Source organism: Acomys minous (assembly GCF_964271855.1).
Source record: "Acomys minous genome assembly, contig: scaffold_27, whole genome shotgun sequence".
NCBI lineage: Eukaryota > Metazoa > Chordata > Mammalia > Rodentia > Muridae > Acomys > Acomys minous.
The window spans coordinates 1088268-1108107 of NW_028182178.1; positions in this window are offsets into that span (position 1 = coordinate 1088268).

Sequence of the window (19840 nt, forward strand, 5' to 3'; positions counted from 1 at the left end):
TCAGTTTTAGTCACAGTAGCTCCCACAAGTGTCTCCTCAGTGAGTTCCCATTTCCTTAGAAACAGTGTATTTGCTGGGAGAAAAGTGCATCACTGTGCGCTTTCACCGTTCAGCAAATACATGTGTAGAAGCATAGCGCTAGCAGAAACGAACGTTTCTCGACGTTTTCTAACTCAGGGAACAAGTTGCACACTTCTGAGATGCATTTGGGCAACTTTGTGAGAAATGAGTTTTTTGCCTACAGAGACATGCCTATTTGCGCAGTAGTACAGATTCTGAGTATGTAACTCGGCTTGATGAAATCAGCATTTCTCTTGCTTCCCTGTGCGTAGGGAAGCTCAGTTTTAGTCACAGTAGCTCCCACAAGTGTCTCCTCAGTGTGTTCCCATTTCCTTAGAAACAGTGTATTTGCTGGGAGAAAAGTGCATTACTGTGCGCTTTCACCGTTCAGCAAATACATGTGTAGAAGCACAGCGCTAGCAGAAACGACCGTTTCTCGACGTTTTCTAACTCAGCGAACAAGTTGCACACTTCTGAGATTCATTTGGGCAACTTTGTCAGAAATGAGTTTTTTGCCTACAGAGACATGCCTATTTGCGCAGTAGTACAGATTCTGAGTATGTAACTGGGCTTGATGAAATCAGCATTTCTCTTGCTTCCCTGTGCGTAGGGAAGCTCAGTTTTAATCACAGTAGCTCCCACAAGTGTCTCCTCAGTGTGTTCCCATTTCCTTAGAAACAGTGTATTTGCTGGGAGAAAAGTGCATTACTGTGCGCTTTCACCGTTCAGCAAATACATGTGTAGAAGCACAACGCTAGCAGAAACGATCGTTCCTCCACGTTTTCTAACTCAGGGAACAAGTTGCACACTTCTGAGATGCATTTGGGCAACTTTGTCAGAAATGAGTTTTTTGCCTACAGAGACATGCCTATTTGCGCAGTAGTACAGATTCTGAGTATGTAACTGCGCTGGATAAAATCAGCATTTTTCTTGCTTCCCTGTGCGTAGGGAAGCTCAGTTTTAGTCACAGTAGCTCCCACAAGTGTCTCCTCAGTGTGTTCCCATTTCCTTAGAAACAGTGTATTTGCTGGGAGAAAAGTGCATTAATGGGCGCTTTCACCGTTCAGCAAATACATGTGTAGAAGCACAGCACTAGCAGAAACGAACGTTTCTCGACGTTTTCTAACTCAGGGAACAAGTTGCACACTTCTGAGATGCATTTGGGCAACTTTGTCAGAAATTAGTTTTTTGCCTACAGAGACATGCCTATTTGCGCAGTAGTACAGATTCTGAGTATGTAACTGGGCTTGATGAAATCAGCATTTCTCTTGCTTCCCTGTGCGTAGGGAAGCTCAGTTTTAGTCACAGTAGCTCTCACAAGTGTCTCCTCAGTGTGTTCCCATTTCCTTAGAAACAGTGTATTTGCTGGGAGAAAAGTGCATTACTGTGTGCTTTCACCGTTCAGCAAATACATGTGTAGAAGCACAGCGCTAGCAGAAACGAACGTTTCTCGACGTTTTCTAACTCAGGGAACAAGTTGCACACTTCTGGGATGCATTTGGGCAACTTTATCAGAAATGAGTTTTTTGCCTACAGAGAAGTACAGATTCTGAGTATGTAACTGGGCTTGATGAAATCAGCATTTCTCTTGCTTCCCTGTGCGTAGGGAAGCTCAGTTTTAGTCACAGTAGCTCCCACAAGTGTCTCCTCAGTGTGTTTTCATTTCCTTAGAAACAGTGTATTTGCTGGGAGAAAAGTGCATTACTGTGCGCTTTCACCTTTCAGCAAATACATGTGTAGAAGCACAGCGCTAGCAGAAACAAACGTTTCTCGACGTTTTCTAACTCAGGGAACAAGTTGCACACTTCTGAGATGCATTTGGGTAACTTTGTCAGAAATGAGTTTTTTGCCTACAGAGACATGCCTATTTGCGCAGTAGTACAGATTCTGAGTATGTAACTGGGCTTGATGAAATCAGCATTTCTCTTGCTTCCCTGTGCGTAGGGAAGCTCAGTTTTAGTCACAGTAGCTCCCACAAGTGTCTCCTCAGTGTGTTCCTATTTCCGTAGAAACAGTATATTTGCTGGGAGAAAAGTGCATTACTGTGCGCTTTCACCGTTCAGCAAATACATGTGTAGAAGCACAGCGCTAGCAGATACGACCGTTTCTCGACGTTTTCTAACTCAGGGAACAAGTTGCACACTTCTGAGATGCATTTGGGCAACTTTGTCAGAAATGAGTTTTTTGCTTAAGGAGACATGCCTATTTGCGCAGTAGTACAGATTCTGAGTATGTAACTGGGCTTTATGAAATCAGCATTTCTCTTGCTTCCCTGTGCGTAGGGAAGCTCAGTTTTTGTCACAGTAGCTCCCACAAGTGTCTCCTCAGTGTGTTCCCATTTCCTTAGAAACAGTGTATTTGCTGGGAGAAAAGTGCATTACTGTGTGCTTTCACCGTTCAGCAAATACATGTGTAGAAGCACAGCGCTAGCAGAAACGACCGTTTCTCGACGTTTTCTAACTCAGGGAACAAGTTGCACACTTCTGAGATGCATTTGGGCAACTTTGTCAGAAATGAGTTTTTGCCTAAAGAGACATGCCTTTTTGCGCAGTAGTACAGATTCTGAGTATGTAACTGGGCTTGATGAAATCAGCATTTCTCTTGCTTCCCTGTGCATAGGGAAGCTCAGTTTTCATCATTGTAGCTCCCACAAGTGTCTCCACAGTGTGTTCCATTTCCTTAGAAACAGTGTATTTGCTGGGAGAAAAGTGCATTACTGTGCGCTTTCACCGTTCAGCAAATATATGTGTAGAAGCACAGCGCTAGCAGAAACGACCGTTTCTCGACGTTTTCTAACTGAGGGAACAAGTTGCACACTTCTGAGATGCATTTGGGCAACTTTGTCAGAAAGGAGTTTTTTGCCTAAAGAGACATGCCTATTTGCGCAGTAGTACAGATTCTGAGTATGTAACTGGGCTTGATGAAATCAGCATTTCTCTTGCTTCCCTGTGCGTAGGGAAGCTCCGTTTTAGTCACAGTAGCTTCCACAAGTGTCTCCTCAGTGTGTTCCCATTTCCTTAGAAACAGTGTATTTGCTGGGAGAAAAGTGCATTACTGTGCGCTTACACCGTTCAGAAAATACATGTGTAGAAGCACAGCGCTAGCTGAAAAGACCATTTCTCGACGTTTTCTAACTCAGAGAACAAGTTGCACACTTCTGAGATGCATTTGGGCAACTTTGTCAGAAATGAGTTTTTTGCCTAAAGAGACATGCCTATTTGCGCAGTAGTACAGATTCTGAGTATGTAACTGGGCTTGATGAAATCAGCATTTCTCTTGCTTCCCTGTGCGGAGAGAAGCTCAGTTTTAGTCAGACTAGCTCCCACAAGGGTCTCCTCAGTGTGTTCCCATTTCCTTAGAAACAGTGTATTTGCTGGGAGAAAAGTGCATTACTGTGCTCTTTCACTGTTCAGCCAATACATGTGTAGAAGCACAGCACTAGCAGAAACGACCGTTTCTCGACGTTTTCTAACTCAGGGAACAAGTTGCACACTTCTGAGATTCATTTGGGCAACTTTGTCAGAAATGAGTTTTTTGCCTACAGAGACATGCCTATTTGCGCAGTAGTACAGATTCTGAGTATGTAACTGGGCTTGATGAAATCAGCATTTCTCTTGCTTCCCTGTCCGTAGGGAAGCTCAGTTTTAATCACAGTAGCTCCCACAAGTGTCTCCTCAGTGTGTTCCCATTTCCTTAGAAACAGTGTATTTGCTGGGAGAAAAGTGCATTACTGTGCGCTTTCACCGTTCAGCAAATACATGTGTAGAAGCACAACGCTAGCAGAAACGATCGTTCCTCCACGTTTTCTAACTCAGGGAACAAGTTGCACACTTCTGAGATGCATTTGGGCAACTTTGTCAGAAATGAGTTTTTTGCCTACAGAGACATGCCTATTTGCGCAGTAGTACAGATTCTGAGTATGTAACTGGGCTGGATGAAATCAGCATTTTTCTTGCTTCCCTGTGCGTAGGGAAGCTCAGTTTTAGTCACAGTAGCTCCCACAAGTGTCTCCTCAGTGTGTTCCCATTTCCTTAGAAACAGTGTATTTGCTGGGAGAAAAGTGCATTAATGGGCGCTTTCACCGTTCAGCAAATACATGTGTAGAAGCACAGCACTAGCAGAAACGAACGTTTCTCGACGTTTTCTAACTCAGGGAACAAGTTGCACACTTCTGAGATGCATTTGGGCAACTTTGTCAGAAATTAGTTTTTTGCCTACAGAGACATGCCTATTTGCGCAGTAGTACAGATTCTGAGTATGTAACTGGGCTTGATGAAATCAGCATTTCTCTTGCTTCCCTGTGCGTAGGGAAGCTCAGTTTTAGTCACAGTAGCTCCCACAAGTGTCTCCTCAGTGTGTTCCCATTTCCTTAGAAACAGTGTATTTGCTGGGAGAAAAGTGCATTACTGTGTGCTTTCACCGTTCAGCAAATACATGTGTAGAAGCACAGCGCTAGCAGAAACGAACGTTTCTCGACGTTTTCTAACTCAGGGAACAAGTTGCACACTTCTGGGATGCATTTGGGCAACTTTGTCAGAAATGAGTTTTTTGCCTACAGAGAAGTACAGATTCTGAGTATGTAACTGGGCTTGATGAAATCAGCATTTCTCTTGCTTCCCTGTGCGTAGGGAAGCTCAGTTTTAGTCACAGTAGCTCCCACAAGTGTCTCCTCAGTGTGTTTTCATTTCCTTAGAAACAGTGTATTTGCTGGGAGAAAAGTGCATTACTGTGCGCTTTCACCGTTCAGCAAATACATGTGTAGAAGCACAGCGCTAGCAGAAACAAACGTTTCTCGACGTTTTCTAACTCAGGGAACAAGTTGCACACTTCTGAGATGCATTTGGGTAACTTTGTCAGAAATGAGTTTTTTGCCTACAGAGACATGCCTATTTGCGCAGTAGTACAGATTCTGAGTATGTAACTGGGCTTGATGAAATCAGCATTTCTCTTGCTTCCCTGTGCGTAGGGAAGCTCCGTTTTAGTCACAGTAGCTTCCACAAGTGTCTCCTCAGTGTGTTCCCATTTCCTTAGAAACAGTGTATTTGCTGGGAGAAAAGTGCATTACTGTGCGCTTACACCGTTCAGAAAATACATGTGTAGAAGCACAGCGCTAGCTGAAAAGACCGTTTCTCGACGTTTTCTAACTCAGAGAACAAGTTGCACACTTCTGAGATGCATTTGGGCAACTTTGTCAGAAATGAGTTTTTTGCCTAAAGAGACATGCCTATTTGCGCAGTAGTACAGATTCTGAGTATGTAACTGGGCTTGATGAAATCAGCATTTCTCTTGCTTCCCTGTGCGGAGAGAAGCTCAGTTTTAGTCAGAGTAGCTCCCACAAGTGTCTCCTCAGTGTGTTCCCATTTCCTTAGAAACAGTGTATTTGCTGGGAGAAAAGTGCATTACTGTGCTCTTTCACTGTTCAGCCAATACATGTGTAGAAGCACAGCACTAGCAGAAACGACTGTTTCTCGACGTTTTCTAACTCAGGGAACAAGTTGCACACTTCTGAGATGCATTTGGGCAACTTTGTCAGAAATGAGTTTTTTGCCTAAAGAGACATGCCTATTTGCGCAGTAGTACATATTCTGAGTATGTAACTGGGCTTGATGAACTCAGCATTTCCCTTGCTTCCCTGTGCGGAGAGAAGCGCAGTTTTAGTCAGAGTAGCTCCCACAAGTGTCTCCTCAGTGTGTTCCCATTTCCTTAGAAACAGTGTATTTGCTGGGAGAAAAGTGCATTACTGTGCGCTTTCACCGTTCAGCAAATACATGTGTAGAAGCACAGCGCTAGCAGAAACGAACATTTCTCGACGTTTTCTAACTCAGGGAACAAGTTTCACACTTCTGAGATGCATTTGGCAAATTTGTCAGAAATGAGTTTTTTGCCTAAAGAGACGTGACGATTTGCGCAGTAGTACAGATTCTGAGTATGTAACTGTGCTTGATGAAATCAGCATTTCTCTTGCTTTCCTGTGCGTAGGGATGCTCAGTTTCAGTCACAGTAGCTCCCACAAGTGTCTCCTCAGTGTGTTCCCAGTTCCTTAGAAACAGTGTATTTGCTGGGAGAAAAGTGCATTACTGTGCGCTTTCACCGTTCAGCAAATACATGTGTAGAAGCACAGCTCTAGCAGAAACGACCGCTTCTCGACGTTTTCTAACACAGGGAACAAGTTGCACACTTCTGAGATGCATTTTGGCAACTTTGTCAGAAATGAGTTTTTTGCCTAAAGAGACATGCCTATTTGCGCAGTAGTACAGATTCTGAGTATATAACTGGGCTTGATGAAATCAGCATTTCTCTTGCTTCCCTGTGCGTAGGGAAGCTCACTTTTAGTTACAGTAGCTCCCACAAGTGTCTCCTCAGTGTGTTCACATTTCCTTAGAAACAGTGTATTTGCTGGGAGAAAAGTGCATTACTGTGCGCTTTCACCGTTCAGCAAGTACATGTGTAGAAGCACAGCGCTAGCAGAAACGACCGTTTCTCGACGTTTTCTAACTGAGGGAACAAGTTGCACACTTCTGAGATGCATTTGGGCCACTTTGTCAGAAATGAGTTTTTTGCCTAAAGAGACATGCCTATTTGCGCAGTAGTACAGATTCTGAGTATGTAACCGGGCTTGATGAAATCAGCATTTCTCTTGCTTCCCTTTGTGTAGGGAAACTCAGTTTTAGTCACAGTAGCTCCCACAAGTGTCTCCTCAGTGTGTTCCCATTTCCTTCGAACAGTGTATTTGCTGGGAGAAAAGTGCATTACTGTGCGCTTTCACCGTTCAGCAAATACATGTGTAGAAGCACAGCGCTAGCAGAAACGACCGTTTCTCGACGTTTTCTAACTCAGGGAACAAGTTGCACACTGCTGAGATGCATTTGGGCAACTTTGTCAGAAATGAGTTTTTTGCCTAAAGAGACATGCCTATTTGCGCAGTAGTACAGATTCTGAGTATGTACCTGGTCATGATGAAATCAGCATTTCTCTTGCTTCCCTGTGCGTAGGGAAGCTCAGTTTTAGTCACAGTAGCTCCCACAAGTGTCTCCTCAGTGTGTTCCCATTTCCTTAGAAACAGTGTATTTGCTGGGAGAAAAGTGCATTACTGTGCGCTTTCACCGTTCAGCAAATACATGTGTTGAAGCACAGCGCTAGCAGAAAAGACCGTTTCTCGACGTTTTCTAACTCAGGGAACAAGTTGCACACTTCTGAGATGCATTTGGGCAACTTTGTCAGAAATGAGTTTTTTGCTTAAAGAGACATGCCTATTTGCGCAGTAGTACAGATTCTGAGTATGTAACTGGGCTTTATGAAATCAGCATTTCTCTTGCTTCCCTGTGCGTAGGGAAGCTCAGTTTTTGTCACAGTAGCTCCCACAAGTGTCTCCTCAGTGTGTTCCCATTTCCTTAGAAACAGTGTATTTGTTGGGAGAAAAGTGCATTACTGTGCGCTTTCACCGTTCAGAAAATACATGTGTAGAAGCACAGCGCTAGCAGAAAAGGCCGTTTCTCGATGTTTTCTAACTCAGGGAACAAGTTGCACACTTCTGAGATGAATTTGGGCAACTTTGTCAGAAATGAGTTTTTTGCCTAAAGAGACATGCCTATTTGCGCAGTAGTACAGATTCTGAGTATGTAACTGGGCTTGATGAAATCAGCATTTCTCTTGCTTCCCTGTGCGTAGGGAAGCTCAGTTTTAGTCACAGTAGCTCCCACAAGTGTCTCCTCAGTGTGTTCCCATTTCCTTAGAAACAGTGTATTTGCTGGGAGAAAAGTGCATTACTGTGCGCTTTCACCGTTCAGCAAATACATGTGTAGAAGCACAGCGCTAGCAGAAACGACCGTTTCTCGACGTTTTCTAACTCAGGGAACAAGTTGCACACTTCTGAGATGCATTTGGGCAACTTTGTCAGAAATGAGTTTTTTGCCTAAAGAGACATGCCTATTTGCGCAGTAGTACAGATTCTGAGTATGTAACTGGGCTTGATGAAATCAGCATTTCTCTTGCTTCCCTGTGCGTAGGGAAGCTCAGTTTTAGTCACAGTAGCTCCCACAAGTGTCTCCTCAGTGTGTTCCCAGTTCCTTAGAAACAGTGTATTTGCTGGGAGAAAAGTGCATTACTGTGCGCTTTCACCGTTCAGCAAATACATGTGTAGAAGCACAGCGCTAGCAGAAAAGACCGTTTCTCGACGTTTTCTAACTCAGGGAACAAGTTGCACACTTCTGAGATGCATTTGGGCAACTTTGTCAGAAATGAGTTTTTTTGCCTAAAGAGACATGCCTATTTGCGCAGTAGTACAGATTCTGAGTATGTCACTGTGCTTGATGAAATCAGCATTTCTCTTGCTTCCCTGTGCGTAGGGAAGCTCAGTTTTAGTCACAGTAGCTCCCACAAGTGTCTCCTCAGTGTGTTCCCATTTCCTTAGAAACAGTGTATTTGCTGGGAGAAAAGTGCATTACTGTGCGCTTTCACCGTTCAGAAAATAGATGTGTAGAAGCACAGCGTTAGCAGAAAAGACCGTTTCTCGACGTTTTCTAACTCAGGGAACAAGTTGCACACTTCTGAGATGCATTTGGGCAACTTTGTCAGAAATGAGTTTTTTGCCTACAGAGACATGCCTATTTGCGCAGTAGTACAGATTCTGAGTATGTAACTGGGCTTGATGAAATCAGCATTTCTCTTGCTTCCCTGTGCGTAGGGAAGCTCAGTTTTAGTCACAGTAGCTCCCACAAGTGTCTCCTCAGTGTGTTCCCATTTCCTTAGAAACAGTGTATTTGCTGGGAGAAAAGTGCATTACTGTGCGCTTTCACCGTTCAGCAAATACATGTGTAGAAGCACAGAGCTAGCAGAAACGACAGTTTCTCGACGTTTTCTAACTCAGGGAACAAGTTGCACACTTCTGAGATGCATTTGGGCAACTTTGTCAGAAATGAGTTTTTTGCCTAAGGAGACATGCCTATTTGCGCAGTAGTACAGATTCTGAGTATGTAACTGGGCTTGATGAAATCAGCATTTCTCTTGCTTCGCTGTGTATAGGGAAGCTCAGTTTTAGTCACAGTAGCTCCCACAAGTGTCTCCTCAGTGTGTTCCCATTTCCTTAGAAACAGTGTATTTGCTGGGAGAAAAGTGCATTACTGTGCGCTTTCACCGTTCAGCAAATACATGTGTAGAAGCACAGCGCTAGCAGAAACGAACATTTCTCGACGTTTTCTAACTCAGGGAACAAGTTTCACACTTCTGAGATGCATTTGGCAAATTTGTCAGAAATGAGTTTTTTGCCTAAAGAGACGTGCCTATTTGCGCAGTAGTACAGATTCTGAGTATGTAACTGTGCTTGATGAAATCAGCATTTCTCTTGCTTTCCTGTGCGTAGGGAAGCTCAGTTTCAGTCACAGTAGCTCCCACAAGTGTCTCCTCAGTGTGTTCCCATTTCCTTAGAAACAGTGTATTTGCTGGGAGAAAAGTGCATTACTGTGCGCTTTCACCGTTCAGCAAATACCTGTGTAGAAGCACAGCTCTAGCAGAAACGACCGCTTCTCGATGTTTTCTAACACAGGGAACAAGTTGCACACTTCTGAGATGCATTTGGGCAACTTTGTCAGAAATGAGTTTTTTGCCTAAAGAGACATGCCTATTTGCGCAGTAGTACAGATTCTGAGTATAAAACTGGGCTTGATGAAATCAGCATTTCTCTTGATTCCCTGTGCGTAGGGAAGCTCAGTTTTAGTCACAGTAGCTCCCACAAGTGTCTCCTCAGTGTGTTCACATTTCCTTAGAAACAGTGTATTTGCTGGGAGAAAAGTGCATTACTGTGCGCTTTCACCGTTCAGCAAGTACATGTGTAGAAGCACAGCGCTAGCATAAACGACCGTTTCTCGACGTTTTCTAACTGAGGGAACAAGTTGCACACTTCTGAGATGCATTTGGGCCACTTTGTCAGAAATGAGTTTTTTGCCTAAAGAGACATGCCTATTTTCGCAGTAGTACAGATTCTGAGTATGTAACTGGGCTTGATGAAATCAGCATTTCTCTTGCTTCCCTGTGCATAGGGAAGCTCAGTTTTCGTCACTGTAGCTCCCACATGTGTCTCCTCAGTGTGTTCCCATTTCCTTCGAAACAGTGTATTTGCTGGGAGAAAAGTGCATTACTGTGCGCTTTCACCGTTCAGCAAATACATGTGTAGAAGCACAGCGCTAGCAGAAACGACCGTTTCTCGACGTTTTCTAACTCAGGGAACAAGTTGCACACTTCTGAGATGCATTTGGGCAACTTTGTCAGAAATGAGTTTTTTGCCTACAGAGAAGTACAGATTCTGAGTATGTAACTGGGCTTGATGAAATCAGCATTTCTCTTGCTTCCCTGTGCGTAGGGAAGCTCAGTTTTAGTCACAGTAGCTCCCACAAGTGTCTCCTCAGTGTGTTTTCATTTCCTTAGAAACAGTGTATTTGCTGGGAGAAAAGTGCATTACTGTGCGCTTTCACCGTTCAGCAAATACATGTGTAGAAGCACAGCGCTAGCAGAAACAAACGTTTCTCGACGTTTTCTAACTCAGGGAACAAGTTGCACACTTCTGAGATGCATTTGGGTAACTTTGTCAGAAATGAGTTTTTTGCCTACAGAGACATGCCTATTTGCGCAGTAGTACAGATTCTGAGTATGTAACTGGGCTTGATGAAATCAGCATTTCTCTTGCTTCCCTGTGCGTAGGGAAGCTCCGTTTTAGTCACAGTAGCTTCCACAAGTGTCTCCTCAGTGTGTTCCCATTTCCTTAGAAACAGTGTATTTGCTGGGAGAAAAGTGCATTACTGTGCGCTTACACCGTTCAGAAAATACATGTGTAGAAGCACAGCGCTAGCTGAAAAGACCGTTTCTCGACGTTTTCTAACTCAGAGAACAAGTTGCACACTTCTGAGATGCATTTGGGCAACTTTGTCAGAAATGAGTTTTTTGCCTAAAGAGACATGCCTATTTGCGCACTAGTACAGATTCTGAGTATGTAACTGGGCTTGATGAAATCAGCATTTCTCTTGCTTCCCTGTGCGGAGAGAAGCTCAGTTTTAGTCAGAGTAGCTCCCACAAGTGTCTCCTCAGTGTGTTCCCATTTCCTTAGAAACAGTGTATTTGCTGGGAGAAAAGTGCATTACTGTGCTCTTTCACTGTTCAGCCAATACATGTGTAGAAGCACAGCACTAGCAGAAACGACTGTTTCTCGACGTTTTCTAACTCAGGGAACAAGTTGCACACTTCTGAGATGCATTTGGGCAACTTTGTCAGAAATGAGTTTTTTGCCTAAAGAGACATGCCTATTTGCGCAGTAGTACATATTCTGAGTATGTAACTGGGCTTGATGAACTCAGCATTTCCCTTGCTTCCCTGTGCGGAGAGAAGCGCAGTTTTAGTCAGAGTAGCTCCCACAAGTGTCTCCTCAGTGTGTTCCCATTTCCTTAGAAACAGTGTATTTGCTGGGAGAAAAGTGCATTACTGTGCGCTTTCACCGTTCAGCAAATACATGTGTAGAAGCACAGCGCTAGCAGAAACGAACATTTCTCGACGTTTTCTAACTCAGGGAACAAGTTTCACACTTCTGAGATGCATTTGGCAAATTTGTCAGAAATGAGTTTTTTGCCTAAAGAGACGTGACGATTTGCGCAGTAGTACAGATACTGAGTATGTAACTGTGCTTGATGAAATCAGCATTTCTCTTGCTTTCCTGTGCGTAGGGATGCTCAGTTTCAGTCACAGTAGCTCCCACAAGTGTCTCCTCAGTGTGTTCCCAGTTTCTTAGAAACAGTGTATTTGCTGGGAGAAAAGTGCATTACTGTGCGCTTTCACCGTTCAGCAAATACATGTGTAGAAGCACAGCTCTAGCAGAAACGACCGCTTCTCGACGTTTTCTAACACAGGGAACAAGTTGCACACTTCTGAGATGCATTTTGGCAACTTTGTCAGAAATGAGTTTTTTGCCTAAAGAGACATGCCTATTTGCGCAGTAGTACAGATTCTGAGTATATAACTGGGCTTGATGAAATCAGCATTTCTCTTGCTTCCCTGTGCGTAGGGAAGCTCACTTTTAGTTACAGTAGCTCCCACAAGTGTCTCCTCAGTGTGTTCACATTTCCTTAGAAACAGTGTATTTGCTGGGAGAAAAGTGCATTACTGTGCGCTTTCACCGTTCAGCAAGTACATGTGTAGAAGCACAGCGCTAGCAGAAACGACCGTTTCTCGACGTTTTCTAACTGAGGGAACAAGTTGCACACTTCTGAGATGCATTTGGGCCACTTTGTCAGAAATGAGTTTTTTGCCTAAAGAGACATGCCTATTTGCGCAGTAGTACAGATTCTGAGTATGTAACCGGGCTTGATGAAATCAGCATTTCTCTTGCTTCCCTTTGTGTAGGGAAACTCAGTTTTAGTCACAGTAGCTCCCACAAGTGTCTCCTCAGTGTGTTCCCATTTCCTTCGAACAGTGTATTTGCTGGGAGAAAAGTGCATTACTGTGCGCTTTCACCGTTCAGCAAATACATGTGTAGAAGCACAGCGCTAGCAGAAACGACCGTTTCTCGACGTTTTCTAACTCAGGGAACAAGTTGCACACTGCTGAGATGCATTTGGGCAACTTTGTCAGAAATGAGTTTTTTGCCTAAAGAGACATGCCTATTTGCGCAGTAGTACAGATTCTGAGTATGTACCTGGTCATGATGAAATCAGCATTTCTCTTGCTTCCCTGTGCGTAGGGAAGCTCAGTTTTAGTCACAGTAGCTCCCACAAGTGTCTCCTCAGTGTGTTCCCATTTCCTTAGAAACAGTGTATTTGCTGGGAGAAAAGTGCATTACTGTGCGCTTTCACCGTTCAGCAAATACATGTGTTGAAGCACAGCGCTAGCAGAAAAGACCGTTTCTCGACGTTTTCTAACTCAGGGAACAAGTTGCACACTTCTGAGATGCATTTGGGCAACTTTGTCAGAAATGAGTTTTTTGCTTAAAGAGACATGCCTATTTGCGCAGTAGTACAGATTCTGAGTATGTAACTGGGCTTTATGAAATCAGCATTTCTCTTGCTTCCCTGTGCGTAGGGAAGCTCAGTTTTTGTCACAGTAGCTCCCACAAGTGTCTCCTCAGTGTGTTCCCATTTCCTTAGAAACAGTGTATTTGTTGGGAGAAAAGTGCATTACTGTGCGCTTTCACCGTTCAGAAAATACATGTGTAGAAGCACAGCGCTAGCAGAAAAGGCCGTTTCTCGATGTTTTCTAACTCAGGGAACAAGTTGCACACTTCTGAGATGAATTTGGGCAACTTTGTCAGAAATGAGTTTTTTGCCTAAAGAGACATGCCTATTTGCGCAGTAGTACAGATTCTGAGTATGTAACTGGGCTTGATGAAATCAGCATTTCTCTTGCTTCCCTGTGCGTAGGGAAGCTCAGTTTTAGTCACAGTAGCTCCCACAAGTGTCTCCTCAGTGTGTTCCCATTTCCTTAGAAACAGTGTATTTGCTGGGAGAAAAGTGCATTACTGTGCGCTTTCACCGTTCAGCAAATACATGTGTAGAAGCACAGCGCTAGCAGAAACGACCGTTTCTCGACGTTTTCTAACTCAGGGAACAAGTTGCACACTTCTGAGATGCATTTGGGCAACTTTGTCAGAAATGAGTTTTTTGCCTAAAGAGACATGCCTATTTGCGCAGTAGTACAGATTCTGAGTATGTAACTGGGCTTGATGAAATCAGCATTTCTCTTGCTTCCCTGTGCGTAGGGAAGCTCAGTTTTAGTCACAGTAGCTCCCACAAGTGTCTCCTCAGTGTGTTCCCATTTCCTTAGAAACAGTGTATTTGCTGGGAGAAAAGTGCATTACTGTGCGCTTTCACCGTTCAGCAAATACATGTGTAGAAGCACAGCGCTAGCAGAAAAGACCGTTTCTCGACGTTTTCTAACTCAGGGAACAAGTTGCACACTTCTGAGATGCATTTGGGCAACTTTGTCAGAAATGAGTTTTTTTGCCTAAAGAGACATGCCTATTTGCGCAGTAGTACAGATTCTGAGTATGTCACTGTGCTTGATGAAATCAGCATTTCTCTTGCTTCCCTGTGCGTAGGGAAGCTCAGTTTTAGTCACAGTAGCTCCCACAAGTGTCTCCTCAGTGTGTTCCCATTTCCTTAGAAACAGTGTATTTGCTGGGAGAAAAGTGCATTACTGTGCGCTTTCACCGTTCAGAAAATAGATGTGTAGAAGCACAGCGTTAGCAGAAAAGACCGTTTCTCGACGTTTTCTAACTCAGGGAACAAGTTGCACACTTCTGAGATGCATTTGGGCAACTTTGTCAGAAATGAGTTTTTTGCCTACAGAGACATGCCTATTTGCGCAGTAGTACAGATTCTGAGTATGTAACTGGGCTTGATGAAATCAGCATTTCTCTTGCTTCCCTGTGCGTAGGGAAGCTCAGTTTTAGTCACAGTAGCTCCCACAAGTGTCTCCTCAGTGTGTTCCCATTTCCTTAGAAACAGTGTATTTGCTGGGAGAAAAGTGCATTACTGTGCGCTTTCACCGTTCAGCAAATACATGTGTAGAAGCACAGAGCTAGCAGAAACGACAGTTTCTCGACGTTTTCTAACTCAGGGAACAAGTTGCACACTTCTGAGATGCATTTGGGCAACTTTGTCAGAAATGAGTTTTTTGCCTAAGGAGACATGCCTATTTGCGCAGTAGTACAGATTCTGAGTATGTAACTGGGCTTGATGAAATCAGCATTTCTCTTGCTTCGCTGTGTATAGGGAAGCTCAGTTTTAGTCACAGTAGCTCCCACAAGTGTCTCCTCAGTGTGTTCCCATTTCCTTAGAAACAGTGTATTTGCTGGGAGAAAAGTGCATTACTGTGCGCTTTCACCGTTCAGCAAATACATGTGTAGAAGCACAGCGCTAGCAGAAACGAACATTTCTCGACGTTTTCTAACTCAGGGAACAAGTTTCACACTTCTGAGATGCATTTGGCAAATTTGTCAGAAATGAGTTTTTTGCCTAAAGAGACGTGCCTATTTGCGCAGTAGTACAGATTCTGAGTATGTAACTGTGCTTGATGAAATCAGCATTTCTCTTGCTTTCCTGTGCGTAGGGAAGCTCAGTTTCAGTCACAGTAGCTCCCACAAGTGTCTCCTCAGTGTGTTCCCATTTCCTTAGAAACAGTGTATTTGCTGGGAGAAAAGTGCATTACTGTGCGCTTTCACCGTTCAGCAAATACCTGTGTAGAAGCACAGCTCTAGCAGAAACGACCGCTTCTCGATGTTTTCTAACACAGGGAACAAGTTGCACACTTCTGAGATGCATTTGGGCAACTTTGTCAGAAATGAGTTTTTTGCCTAAAGAGACATGCCTATTTGCGCAGTAGTACAGATTCTGAGTATAAAACTGGGCTTGATGAAATCAGCATTTCTCTTGATTCCCTGTGCGTAGGGAAGCTCAGTTTTAGTCACAGTAGCTCCCACAAGTGTCTCCTCAGTGTGTTCACATTTCCTTAGAAACAGTGTATTTGCTGGGAGAAAAGTGCATTACTGTGCGCTTTCACCGTTCAGCAAGTACATGTGTAGAAGCACAGCGCTAGCAGAAACGACCGTTTCTCGACGTTTTCTAACTGAGGGAACAAGTTGCACACTTCTGAGATGCATTTGGGCCACTTTGTCAGAAATGAGTTTTTTGCCTAAAGAGACATGCCTATTTTCGCAGTAGTACAGATTCTGAGTATGTAACTGGGCTTGATGAAATCAGCATTTCTCTTGCTTCCCTGTGCATAGGGAAGCTCAGTTTTCGTCACTGTAGCTCCCACATGTGTCTCCTCAGTGTGTTCCCATTTCCTTCGAAACAGTGTATTTGCTGGGAGAAAAGTGCATTACTGTGCGCTTTCACCGTTCAGCAAATACATGTGTAGAAGCACAGCGCTAGCAGAAACGACCGTTTCTCGACGTTTTCTAACTCAGGGAACAAGTTGCACACTTCTGAGATGCATTTGGGCAACTTTGTCAGAAATGAGTTTTTTGCCTAAAGAGACATGCCTTTTTTTTTGCGCTGTAGTACAGATTCTGAGTATGTAACTGGGCTTGATGAAATCAGCATTTCTTCTGCTTCCCTGTGCGTAGGGAAGCTCAGTTTTCATCACTGTAGCTCCCACAAGTGTCTCCACAGTGTGTTCCCATTTCCTTAGAAACAGTGTATTTGCTGGGAGAAAAGTGCATTACTGTGCGCTTTCACCGTTCAGCAAATATATGTGTAGAAGCACAGCGCTAGCAGAAACGACCGTTTCTCGACGTTTTCTAACTGAGGGAACAAGTTGCACACTTCTGAGATGCATTTGGGCAACTTTGTCAGAAATGAGTTTTTTGCCTAAAGAGACATGCCTATTTGCGCAGTAGTACAGATTCTGAGTATGTAACTGGGCTTGATGAAATCAGCATTTCTCTTGCTTCCCTGTGCGTAGGGAAGCTCAGTTTTAGTCACAGTAGCTCCCACAAGTGTCTCCTCAGTGTGTTCCCATTTCCTTAGAAACAGTGTATTTGTTGGGAGAAAAGTGCATTACTGTGCGCTTTCACCATTCAGAAAATACATGTGTAGAAGCACAGCGCTAGCAGAAACGACCGTTTCTCGACGTTTTCTAACTCAGGGAACAAGTTGCACACTTCTGAGATGCATTTGGGCCACTTTGTCAGAAATGAGTTTTTTGCCTAAAGAGACATGCCTATTTGCGCAGTAGTACAGATTCTGAGTATGTACCTGGGCTTGATGAAATCAGCATTTCTCTTGCTTCCCTGTGTGTAGGGAAGCTCAGTTTTAGTCACAATATCTCTCACAAGTTTCTCCTCAGTGTGTTCCCATTTCCTTCGAAACAGTGTATTTGCTGGGAGAAAAGTGCATTAATGTGCGCTTTCACCGTTCAGCAAATACATGTGTAGAAGCACAGCGCTAGCAGAAACGACCGTTTCTCGACGTTTTCTAACTCAGGGAACAAGTTGCACACTTCTGAGATGCATTTGGGCAACTTTGTCAGAAATGAGTTTTTTGCCTAAAGAGACATGCCTATTTGCGCAGTAGTACAGATTTTGAGTATGTAACTGGGCTTGATGAAATCAGCATTTCTCTTGCTTCCCTGTGCATAGAGAAGCTCAGTTTTCGTCACTGTAGCTCCCACAAGTGTCTCCACAGTGTGTTCCCATTTCCTTAGAAACAGTGTATTTGCTGGGAGAAAAGTGCACTACTATGTGCTTTCACCGATCAGCAAATACATGTGTAGAAGCACAGCGCTAGCAGAAACGACCGTTTCTCGACGTTTTCTAACTCAGGGAACAAGTTCCACACTTCTGAGATGCATTTGGGCAACTTTGTCAGAAAGGAGTTTTTTGCCTAAAGAGACATGCCTATTTGCGCAGTAGTACAGATTCTGAGTATGTAACTGGGCTTGATGAAATCAGCATTTCTCTTGCTTCCCTGTGCGTAGGGAAGCTCAGTTTTCGTCACTGTAGCTCCCACAAGTGTCTCCTCAGTGTGTTCCCATTTCCTTAGAAACAGTGTATTTGCTGGGAGAAAAGTTCATTACTGTGCGCTTTCACCGTTCAGCAAATACATGAGTTGAAGCACAGCGCTACCAGAAAAGACCATTTCTCGACGTTTTCTAACTCAGGGAACAAGTTGCACACTTCTGAGATGCATTTGGGCAACTTTGTCCGAAATGAGTTTTTTGCCTAAAGAGACATGCGTATTTGCGCAGTAGTACAGATTCTGAGTATGTAACTGGGCTTGATGAAATCAGCATTTCTCTTGCTTCCCTGTGCGTAGGGAAGCTCAGTTTTAGTCACAGTAGCTCCCACAAGTGTCTCCTCAGTGTGTTCCCATTTCCTTAGAAACAGTGTATTTGCTGGGAGAAAAGTGCATTACTGTGCGGTTTCACCGTTCAGCAAATACATGTGTAGAAGCACAGCGCTAGCAGAAACGACCGTTTCTCGACGTTTTCTAACTGAGGGAACAAGTTGCACACTTCTGAGATGCATTTGGGCCACTTTGTCAGAAATGAGTTTTTTGCCTAAAGAGACATGCCTATTTGCGGAATAGTACAGATTCTGAGTATGTAACCGGGCTTGATGAAATCAGCATTTCTCTTGCTTCCCTGTGTGTAGGGAAGCTCAGTTTTAGTCACAATATCTCTCACAAGTGTCTCCTCAGTGTGTTCCCATTTCCTTCGAAACAGTGTATTTGCTGGGAGAAAAGTGCATTACTGTGCGCTTTCACCGTTCAGCAAATACATGTGTAGAAGCACAGCGCTAGCAGAAACGACCGTTTCTCGACGTTTTCTAACTCAGGGAACAAGTTGCACACTTCTGAGATGCATTTGGGCAACTTTGTCAGAAATGAGTGTTTGCCTAAAGAGACATGCCTATTTGCGCAGTAGTACAGATTCTGAGTATGTAACTGGGCTTGATGAAATCAGCATTTCTCTTGCTTCCCTGTGCATAGGGAAGCTCAGTTTTCGTCACTGTAGCTCCCACAAGTGTCTCCACAGTGTGTTCCCATTTCCTTAGAAACAGTGTATTTGCTGGGAGAAAAGTGCATTACTGTGTGCTTTCACCGTTCAGCAAATACATGTGTAGAAGCACAGCGCTAGCAGAAACGACCGTTTCTCGACGTTTTCTAACTCAGGGAACAAGTTGCACACTTCTGAGATGCATTTGGGCAACTTTGTCAGAAATGAGTTTTTTGCCTAAAGAGACATGCCTATTTGCGCAGAGGTACAGATTCTGAGTATGTAACTGGGCTTGATGAAATCAGCATTTCTCTTGCTTCCCTGTGCATAGGGAAGCTCAGTTTTCGTCACTGTAGCTCCCACAAGTGTCTCCACAGTGTGTTCCCATTTCCTTAGAAACAGTGTATTTGCTGGGAGAAAAGTGCATTACTGTGCGCTTTCACCGTTCAGCAAATACATGTGTAGAAGCACAGCGCTTGCAGAAACGACCGTTTCTCGACGTTTTCTAACTCAGGGAACAAGTTCCACACTTCTGAGATGCATTTGGGCAACTTTGTCAGAAAGGAGTTTTTTGCCTAAAGAGACATGCCTATTTGCGCAGTAGTACAGATTCTGAGTATGTAACTGGGCTTGATGAAATCAGCATTTCTCTTGCTTCCCTGTGCGTAGGGAAGCTCAGTTTTAATCACAGTAGCTCCCACAAGTGTCTCCTCAGTGTGTTCCCATTTCCTTAGAAACAGTGTATTTGCTGGGAGAAAAGTGCATTAGTGTGCGCTTTCACCGTTCAGCAAATACATGTGTAGAAGCACAACGCTAGCAGAAACGATCGTTCCTCCACGTTTTCTAACTCAGGGAACAAGTTGCACACTTCTGAGATGCATTTGGGCAACTTTGTCAGAAATGAGTTTTTTGCCTACAGAGACATGCCTATTTGCGCAGTAGTACAGATTCTGAGTATGTAACTGGGCTGGATGAAATCAGCATTTTTCTTGCTTCCCTGTGCGTAGGGAAGCTCAGTTTTAGTCACAGTAGCTCCCACAAGTGTCTCCTCAGTGTGTTCCCATTTCCTTAGAAACAGTGTATTTGCTGGGAGAAAAGTGCATTAATGGGCGCTTTCACCGTTCAGCAAATACATGTGTAGAAGCACAGCACTAGCAGAAACGAACGTTTCTCGACGTTTTCTAACTCAGGGAACAAGTTGCACACTTCTGAGATGCATTTGGGCAACTTTGTCAGAAATTAGTTTTTTGCCTACAGAGACATGCCTATTTGCGCAGTAGTACAGATTCTGAGTATGTAACTGGGC